This window comes from Ascaphus truei, chromosome 3, assembly GCF_040206685.1.
Source record: "Ascaphus truei isolate aAscTru1 chromosome 3, aAscTru1.hap1, whole genome shotgun sequence".
Lineage (NCBI taxonomy): Eukaryota > Metazoa > Chordata > Amphibia > Anura > Ascaphidae > Ascaphus > Ascaphus truei.
In genome coordinates this window covers 423,167,234-423,176,521 of record NC_134485.1, presented here as the reverse complement: position 1 = coordinate 423,176,521, position 9,288 = coordinate 423,167,234, and positions in this window count along the sequence as shown.

Below are 9,288 nucleotides of genomic sequence, written 5' to 3'. Positions count from 1 at the left end.
TGGAAATGGACCGGGCCCACAGAGCCCTGGGCCCCAAATCTACAGACCCCAAGAGGGCAAGGGACGTCATAATAAGACTGCATGATTATCTAACAAAAGAAAAAATCCTAACAGCCAGTAGGGAAAAGGGTAATGTGCAATTTCGAAACACACATGTAGAAATATACAGCGACCTATCCAAGGCTACAATAGATAGGTGACAAGAATTGAAGCCCCTGACACAGAAATTAAAGGTCAATAAAGTAAAATACAGGTGGGGTTTCCCCTTCAAGATTGTGGTTCAAGGGGGGGAAAGTTTCATACCTTCACATATCCAGAAGACAGCTCGCGATTCCTGAGAGGACTGGGACTACCCCACACAGACGACGGAGCAGCCCCTGAGGATGCAGAGGACGAACGGAATCAACAGCCGCAGACAAGAATGCCGAGAACCTCGCAGCGAATAGCCACACAGAGGATCCCGGCCGGTGAGGAGTGAGGGATCTCCACTTCCAAAGCAACCAGCCATGCGACTCCCAGCTGATCACTACAACCGCTCCTGGACAACAAGAGCCACTCAGGTTGAAGGGAGGCACCATCTGTCCAATGAATATCTGGGGCCCGCTCTGAAGGTACCGGGGGCCTGGGGAGACTCCCCCGGTGCCACCTCCTCTCCCTTCCTGGCCATAGTCCCCACGGTCTGGGCCTGGTCCTGCTCCCTCCCCCCCCTCCCTGTCCCCCGTTCCCCGTCCCAGGCTCCTAGCTTCCCGCCCATACCAATGGCCGCAGACATAGCTCTCGCCAGCCGTACCTTCACCGGAGGCCAGCCGAACAAACCAGCTATCGAAGGTATACGCGACCCAGTCTCGACCTCTCGCCTTCTCCCTGGGGGGGAGGCGGTGTTGGTGGTGTGCTCCGCAGGCGTGGAGCTGCCGCCGCTTCGGGGGGTGTGGGTCGGCGGGGGGGTGGCTGGACTCGGGTTGATTCCCCGATGTGGGGGGGGACTTGGTGGGTTTGGGGGGGAGTTCGGAGGGTCCCGCAAGGAAGTAAGCAAGTCTGAGCTCTAGGATATGCCCCAGAAGGTCAAAAGAAACAAACGGGAGCAACCAAAGGAGAAACTAACGAGGAATCAGGTTGTACAATGTTTATTTACATGCTCCGAGACCTTTCCCTTCAAAAGGTCACTGAAGTTAGGCTAAAATATCTCTATGTACCCAATGATTAAGTTAAGACAGAGTAAAGTTGGTATTAGGTAGAACATGACATCAAAATACTAGAAATACCAAAATAGGTCCTTTCTGCAGAATAATTTTAATCCTCTAGCCCCACCTCGTGGTGAAGCTAAGAATTGATGATAATGCTGGGACTCTCTCATGAAGAGAGAACTAGAAGGGAAAGAAAAAGGGAAATAAATAAATCCCAGGGACTCACAAGGTCCAGAAATAACTAACTTCCATTCTAGACAAAACCACTTAATTCCCAGATACCAAGGTCCTGAACTATATTAGATTATACTGTTACAGCTTTTACTTAAAATCTAAATACTAAGTCCTTCAGAACGGGAAAATAGGGTAAAATCTCTCACAGGAAAATCTATGACAGTCTTATTAAGTTGAACTTATTGCAAATGTTAAAATATGATCTAAGATATATAGAACAAAGTTCTGTAAATAGTGCTCTAATGACTAAGAAAACTTGTCTAAATAAGACCATATAATAGACATTATCTTGATTGAAGAACTTCCTCAAACAGTGATCTGCAGGTGTAGTGAGTGCTGGGGTACACAGGTAAGTGCTAAGCAATAAGACACATATATAAAGTCCTGGTAGGTGCTGTAGATGAGAGATAAACCAACTCCACTAAATCACTTCCAAGTGGGACTGTATCTCAAGCGCTATCATCCACCTTGTGTATACATCCAAGTAACCAATTGAAAGGTAACTCACATGCGTGATCCTGGTGTTCCTCTGTGGGCGTGCATCCCCTGGAATCTGCAAATGTTGATCCCCAAAGCGGGAAGGTAAAGCGGAGCAGAACCGTGCCGATATGGGATGATTCAGGATAACAGCCGGTCAGGTAAAAACATCTTTATTGAGCAAACGACAACATGGTGCAGACAGAGTAACTCTTACGCGTTTCACGCCACGATTGGCGCGACACATCGAGATGTCTCCAGTGGGCACTATGCCCAAATCTCTCTCCCTTAGCATGGAGAGGGTTACTATGTTGGGGCGCAGTTACCGCCCACTTTCTCTTTTCTGTTTCTTTTCTACTACTCTTCTTCCCCCTCCTCCCCAGCTCCCCAACCTTCCCCTCCTCCTCCCAGACCCCCCCCCCCAGGACAGAAAAACTAGGGTCCAGAGGAACTAGAGATACAGATGACAAGATCACACAAGGACTCCACATAGGCAAGTATACAAGGGAAGAGTATAGGCCACCCCACCACCCTCGGAAAGTGGAGGGTTTACAAGGCCTCACCCAATCAACTAAAACAAAATGGCCAGTAAAACAACACTAAAACTAGTATCACTAAATGTAAAGGGACTGAACTCTGTAACTAAGAGAAAACTTGCCCTACAAGAACTTAAGAAAATAAATGGAGATATTCTATTCCTCCAAGAGACCCACTTTAACACCACATTCCCTCCAAACACCTTCAAAAGAATCTACCCCCAAGCATACTATGCGTCCTGCACAGCAAAAAAAAGAGGGGTAGCTATAGTTTTCAAACACAATATTCCATTCACTTTAAGGTTTCAGACCCAGAAGGCAGGTACCTAATTTTATACGGTAGCCTTTCAGGGGTGGAAATAATCTTAGTAAATGTGTACTCCCCAAATGAAGGCCAAGCAAAGTTTCTGAGAGACTTATGCGATAATATATCCCCCAACCACAAACTACACTACTCCTGGTAGGAGATATGAACATGATAGCAGTCCCAGAGCAAGACAGAACAAGCATACAAGGAACCCCTCACCCACGCTCCACAGAAAAAAATGCTAGAGAATTTAGAAACATATTAAAAGAGTTCTCACTCACTGACATTTGGAGGGCGCAACACCAGGCCAGCGGGATTACTCGTTCTTTTCACCCCCACACCAGACCAATTCGAGGATTGACTATTTTCTGGGTACTAAAGATATTCTACAGGCATCCTCCCAGTCAGATATAGGATCAATATTATGGTCGGATCACGCTCCGGTATCACTGGTACTCTCCCTCCCCTTCTATAAGAACAATCAATATAATTGGAAGCTAAACGATTCTCTGCTAAATCAAATGGATGTAGAGATTGATATCAAACAAAAACTTAGAGAATATTTTACGCTGAATAAGGGCACAGTAGAGTCTCCAGCAATTCTATGGGAAGCCTATAAGGCCACAATAAGAGGAGCTATCATTTCCATAGCATCACACAAGAAAAAAGCTAAGAAAAAATTATATAATGAATTAGCTGAGAAAGTACAACTCCTAGAACAAAAACACAAACACAACCCTTAAAAAAACTATTTAAATTATTAGACAAAACCAGATCTGAATTTAAACAGATCCAACTAGACGAAGTGGAGAGGGCGTTAAGGTGGACCAAGCAAAAGTATTATGACAAAGGCAACAAAGCCGACCGACTATTAGCGTCCAAACTTAGAGGTCTGAGAACTAAGTCGCAAATCTCAGCTATCCAAACTAGGTCAGGAACAAAAACATACAGTGAAAAGCAAATAGCAAAATAATTCTCTGATTTCTACTCTAAATTGTACAACCTAAATTTCCCAAAAAATCGATCCTTTGGCTCGGAAGCCATCTCCAGCTATCTGGAAAAATGTAAACTTCCTGAACTGTCAAAAAAAATATCCTAGAATTGAATAAAGAGATAACTCAGGGTTTTTTACAGTAAGGGCAGTTAAAATGTGGAATTCATTACTCATGGAGACTGTGATGGCAGATACAATAGATTTGTTCAAAAAAAGGTTGGACATCTTTTTAGATAGGAAAGGTATACAGGGATATACCAAATAAGTGTACATGGGAAGGAGGTTGATCCAGGGATTAATCCGATTGCCAATTCTTGGTGTCAGGAAGGAATTTATTTTTCCCCTTATTAGATATCATTGGATGATATGACTCTGGGGTTTTTGTTTGTCTTCCTCTGGATCAATAAGTAAGAATAGATAAAGGATAAAATATCTGTTGTCTAAATTTAGCATAGATTGAACTTGATAGACGTACGTCTTTTTCAACCTCATGTACAGAGGCGGCACATTTTATTTGAGTGCGGCTAGCTCCGCAAGCCGGGGGATGCCCTGGCATGCTAGCCGCACTCCCTCGGCGTGCCGCGCGTCATCGACGCGCGGTTACGCGTCATCGGGTGCCTGCGCCCCCTGCACGCGCGTCCAGGGCTCCCCGAGGGAGCCCTGGTGTCCCGCGATGTGGGGGACGGCGGCAGGGGGTTCCGGGGGACCCGGCGGACCCGGCGAGCGGAGGGAGAAAGCCCTCCGTGGCTTCGGCGCGCGCCTGGCACCCTCCGGCACGCGCCAGGTTACTGCTGCGGCCGAGAACGGGCAAATGCTCAAATAAACTCGGCCGCAGCAGTACTATGTAAATATGTAACTACAGGCATACCCCGCATTAACGTACGAAATGGGATCGGAGCATGTATGTAAAGTGAAAATGTACTTAAAGTGAAGCACTAATTTTTTTTCCACTTATAGATGCAGGTACTGTACTGCAATCGTTCTATACGTGCATAACTGATGTAAATAACGCATTTGTAACAGGCTCTATAGTCTCCCAGCTTGCGCACAGCTTCGGTACAGGGAGGGGGCTGGTATTGCTGTTCAGGCCGTGCGGACAGGTGCATGCGCAAACTGCTGTTGCCTATTGGGCGATATGTCCTTACTCGCGAGTGTACTTAAAGTGAGTGTCCTTAAACCGGGGTATGCCTGTTTGTAACTATGCTCATTCTGTGTTACCACAATTCAAGTTATTTCATTATTTTTTTAAATGTTTGCATAGGGCACCAAAGTGTTCTGAATATGTTAAACCAATGGCAACGAACCGGAGGGAGCAGGAAAGGACCCAAAATCAAAAATATATTAAAAAAGGTACTTTATTGTGTCATGCGACCCACCCAACGCGTTTCGAACGTCAACCGCGTTCTTTATCACGGATAACATACAGTGTAATACAACCTTATAAATACCCTCTTGCCTGCGTCCAATTCGCGCCAAAACGGTACACGTGGTGATGTCATGGCGCAATGCGTAAAGCCTTGCGCATGCGCAGAGCGCCAAAACGCGGTCGAAAGGCGGAAGTGCCTACAGCAGGATGGAGAGAGAGGCTAAACATGTAAGGGCAATATAATATACAAGTGCCCAACCAGGACAAAAGCAGTCAAAAGACCAACTCCAATGAATATTAACTAATGATCCTCTACAGACCGTAAGGATAAGAAGGAGGAGGAGTGAAGGGAAAGGAAGGGAAGGAGGGAAAGGATGGAGACGGGAAGGGAAGGGGGAAAGGAAAATGAACAATAAGAGGCATATGAAAAATCCTAAGAAATATACAATACAACAATGTTAAAAACAAGTTATTAAAAAAAAAAAAAAAAAAAAAAAAACGACCATGGAAAGGCTCACAGCCAACATCAAACAAAGAACCCCGGCCTTTGAGGATATCTGGGAACCCTGGTTCCACTTTTCCAGAGCGCCCCGATCAACCCAGGGAGGTGGGAGACTAACTCCCCCCCCATAAGACAAAATCAGTACGAACCTCATCAACCACACTCTATCAGCCCTGTAGGACGACAATACCCCCCCACCATCCCCCTCCCCCCCTTCTTCCTCCCACCCCCTCAACCACCCCTCCACCCTCCCTCCTTACCTTCTCTCTATGAAGGCTCCCCCCCCTTCTTTTTTTTCATGGACAACTTAGGTTGCCCTTCTTTCCCCCCCTTTAAAAAAAATATATGTTTTGGAAAATGTTAGGCAACAAAATTTGTCAGAAATGTTGTACCCTCTAAAAATGCCTAATAAAAACATTGGGAAAAAAAAAAAACAATGACGGACTTCCGGTGACGTCACCGCGTATAAGGAGAGAGCTCCAGAGCCCTCCGTTGAATAGCCCAGCAAAACAGCGCTAATCGGAAGCCATTCTCCCCCCAAAAATGAAAAAAGAGCAGGAGAAAGTCTCAGGAATGAGCAACAGAACAAAAAAAGCGGCTCAGCAGAGTGTTTCAAACTATTTTCCGCCGAGCCAGAGGTCCGCAGGGGGCTACGGGCCTTTTAAAGATGGCGACGGAGCAGACACGCTGGAAAACCCTGGCAGTGCAGCTGAAAGGGAAACGGACGGAGCAAACACGGAAATCAATAAAGAATACCTGCAAGCTCTATTTACCAATATGAGACAGGGATTCCAAGAGGATCTGTCAAAAGCTGTGCACTCACTTAGCTCAGACATGAACCTACTGGCAGCGAAAACGGACACTTTAAAAAATAAAGTGTAAATACTGGAGAAGGCCCACTCCTCGGCGAAGGATGAAATTAACCGTATGCAGTTTGAAATTAGAGCACTAAGAGAAAACACTGAAGAGCAAGAGAACCGGGATCGCCGTCAAAACCTACGGGTAAGATACATACCGGAGGCAGTAGAAGCTGAGATGCTACGTCCATATTTAGTAGACCTATTTAGATATCTGGTTCCAGACCTAACACCAGAAAAAATGGAAATGGACCGGGCCCACAGAGCCCTGGGCCCCAAATCTACAGACCCCAAGAGGGCAAGGGACGTCATAATAAGACTGCATGATTATCTAACAAAAGAAAAAATCCCAACAGCCAGTAGGGAAAAGGGTAATGTGCAATTTCGAAACACACATGTAGAAATATACAGCGACCTATCCAAGGCTACAATAGATAGGTGACAAGAATTGAAGCCCCTGACACAGAAATTAAAGGTCAATAAAGTAAAATACAGGTGGGGTTTCCCCTTCAAGATTGTGGTTCAAGGGGGGGAAAGTTTCATACCTTCACATATCCAGAAGACAGCTCGCGATTCCTGAGAGGACTGGGACTACCCCACACAGACGACGGAGCAGCCCCTGAGGATGCAGAGGACGAACGGAATCAACAGCCGCAGACAAGAATGCCGAGAACCTCGCAGCGAATAGCCACACAGAGGATCCCGGCCGGTGAGGAGTGAGGGATCTCCACTTCCAAAGCAACCAGCCATGCGACTCCCAGCTGATCACTACAACCGCTCCTGGACAACAAGAGCCACTCAGGTTGAAGGGAGGCACCATCTGTCCAATGAATATCTGGGGCCCGCTCTGAAGGTACCGGGGGCCTGGGGAGACTCCCCCGGTGCCACCTCCTCTCCCTTCCTGGCCATAGTCCCCACGGTCTGGGCCTGGTCCTGCTCCCTCCCCCCCCTCCCTGTCCCCCGTTCCCCGTCCCAGGCTCCTAGCTTCCCGCCCATACCAATGGCCGCAGACATAGCTCTCGCCAGCCGTACCTTCACCGGAGGCCAGCCGAACAAACCAGCTATCGAAGGTATACGCGACCCAGTCTCGACCTCTCGCCTTCTCCCTGGGGGGGAGGCGGTGTTGGTGGTGTGCTCCGCAGGCGTGGAGCTGCCGCCGCTTCGGGGGGTGTGGGTCGGCGGGGGGGTGGCTGGACTCGGGTTGATTCCCCGATGTGGGGGGGGACTTGGTGGGTTTGGGGGGGAGTTCGGAGGGTCCCGCAAGGAAGTAAGCAAGTCTGAGCTCTAGGATATGCCCCAGAAGGTCAAAAGAAACAAACGGGAGCAACCAAAGGAGAAACTAACGAGGAATCAGGTTGTACAATGTTTATTTACATGCTCCGAGACCTTTCCCTTCAAAAGGTCACTGAAGTTAGGCTAAAATATCTCTATGTACCCAATGATTAAGTTAAGACAGAGTAAAGTTGGTATTAGGTAGAACATGACATCAAAATACTAGAAATACCAAAATAGGTCCTTTCTGCAGAATAATTTTAATCCTCTAGCCCCACCTCGTGGTGAAGCTAAGAATTGATGATAATGCTGGGACTCTCTCATGAAGAGAGAACTAGAAGGGAAAGAAAAAGGGAAATAAATAAATCCCAGGGACTCACAAGGTCCAGAAATAACTAACTTCCATTCTAGACAAAACCACTTAATTCCCAGATACCAAGGTCCTGAACTATATTAGATTATACTGTTACAGCTTTTACTTAAAATCTAAATACTAAGTCCTTCAGAACGGGAAAATAGGGTAAAATCTCTCACAGGAAAATCTATGACAGTCTTATTAAGTTGAACTTATTGCAAATGTTAAAATATGATCTAAGATATATAGAACAAAGTTCTGTAAATAGTGCTCTAATGACTAAGAAAACTTGTCTAAATAAGACCATATAATAGACATTATCTTGATTGAAGAACTTCCTCAAACAGTGATCTGCAGGTGTAGTGAGTGCTGGGGTACACAGGTAAGTGCTAAGCAATAAGACACATATATAAAGTCCTGGTAGGTGCTGTAGATGAGAGATAAACCAACTCCACTAAATCACTTCCAAGTGGGACTGTATCTCAAGCGCTATCATCCACCTTGTGTATACATCCAAGTAACCAATTGAAAGGTAACTCACATGCGTGATCCTGGTGTTCCTCTGTGGGCGTGCATCCCCTGGAATCTGCAAATGTTGATCCCCAAAGCGGGAAGGTAAAGCGGAGCAGAACCGTGCCGATATGGGATGATTCAGGATAACAGCCGGTCAGGTAAAAACATCTTTATTGAGCAAACGACAACATGGTGCAGACAGAGTAACTCTTACGCGTTTCACGCCACGATTGGCGCGACACATCGAGATGTCTCCAGTGGGCACTATGCCCAAATCTCTCTCCCTTAGCATGGAGAGGGTTACTATGTTGGGGCGCAGTTACCGCCCACTTTCTCTTTTCTGTTTCTTTTCTACTACTCTTCTTCCCCCTCCTCCCCAGCTCCCCAACCTTCCCCTCCTCCTCCCAGACCCCCCCCCCCAGGACAGAAAAACTAGGGTCCAGAGGAACTAGAGATACAGATGACAAGATCACACAAGGACTCCACATAGGCAAGTATACAAGGGAAGAGTATAGGCCACCCCACCACCCTCGGAAAGTGGAGGGTTTACAAGGCCTCACCCAATCAACTAAAACAAAATGGCCAGTAAAACAACACTAAAACTAGTATCACTAAATGTAAAGGGACTGAACTCTGTAACTAAGAGAAAACTTGCCCTACAAGAACTTAAGAAAATAAATGGAGATATTCT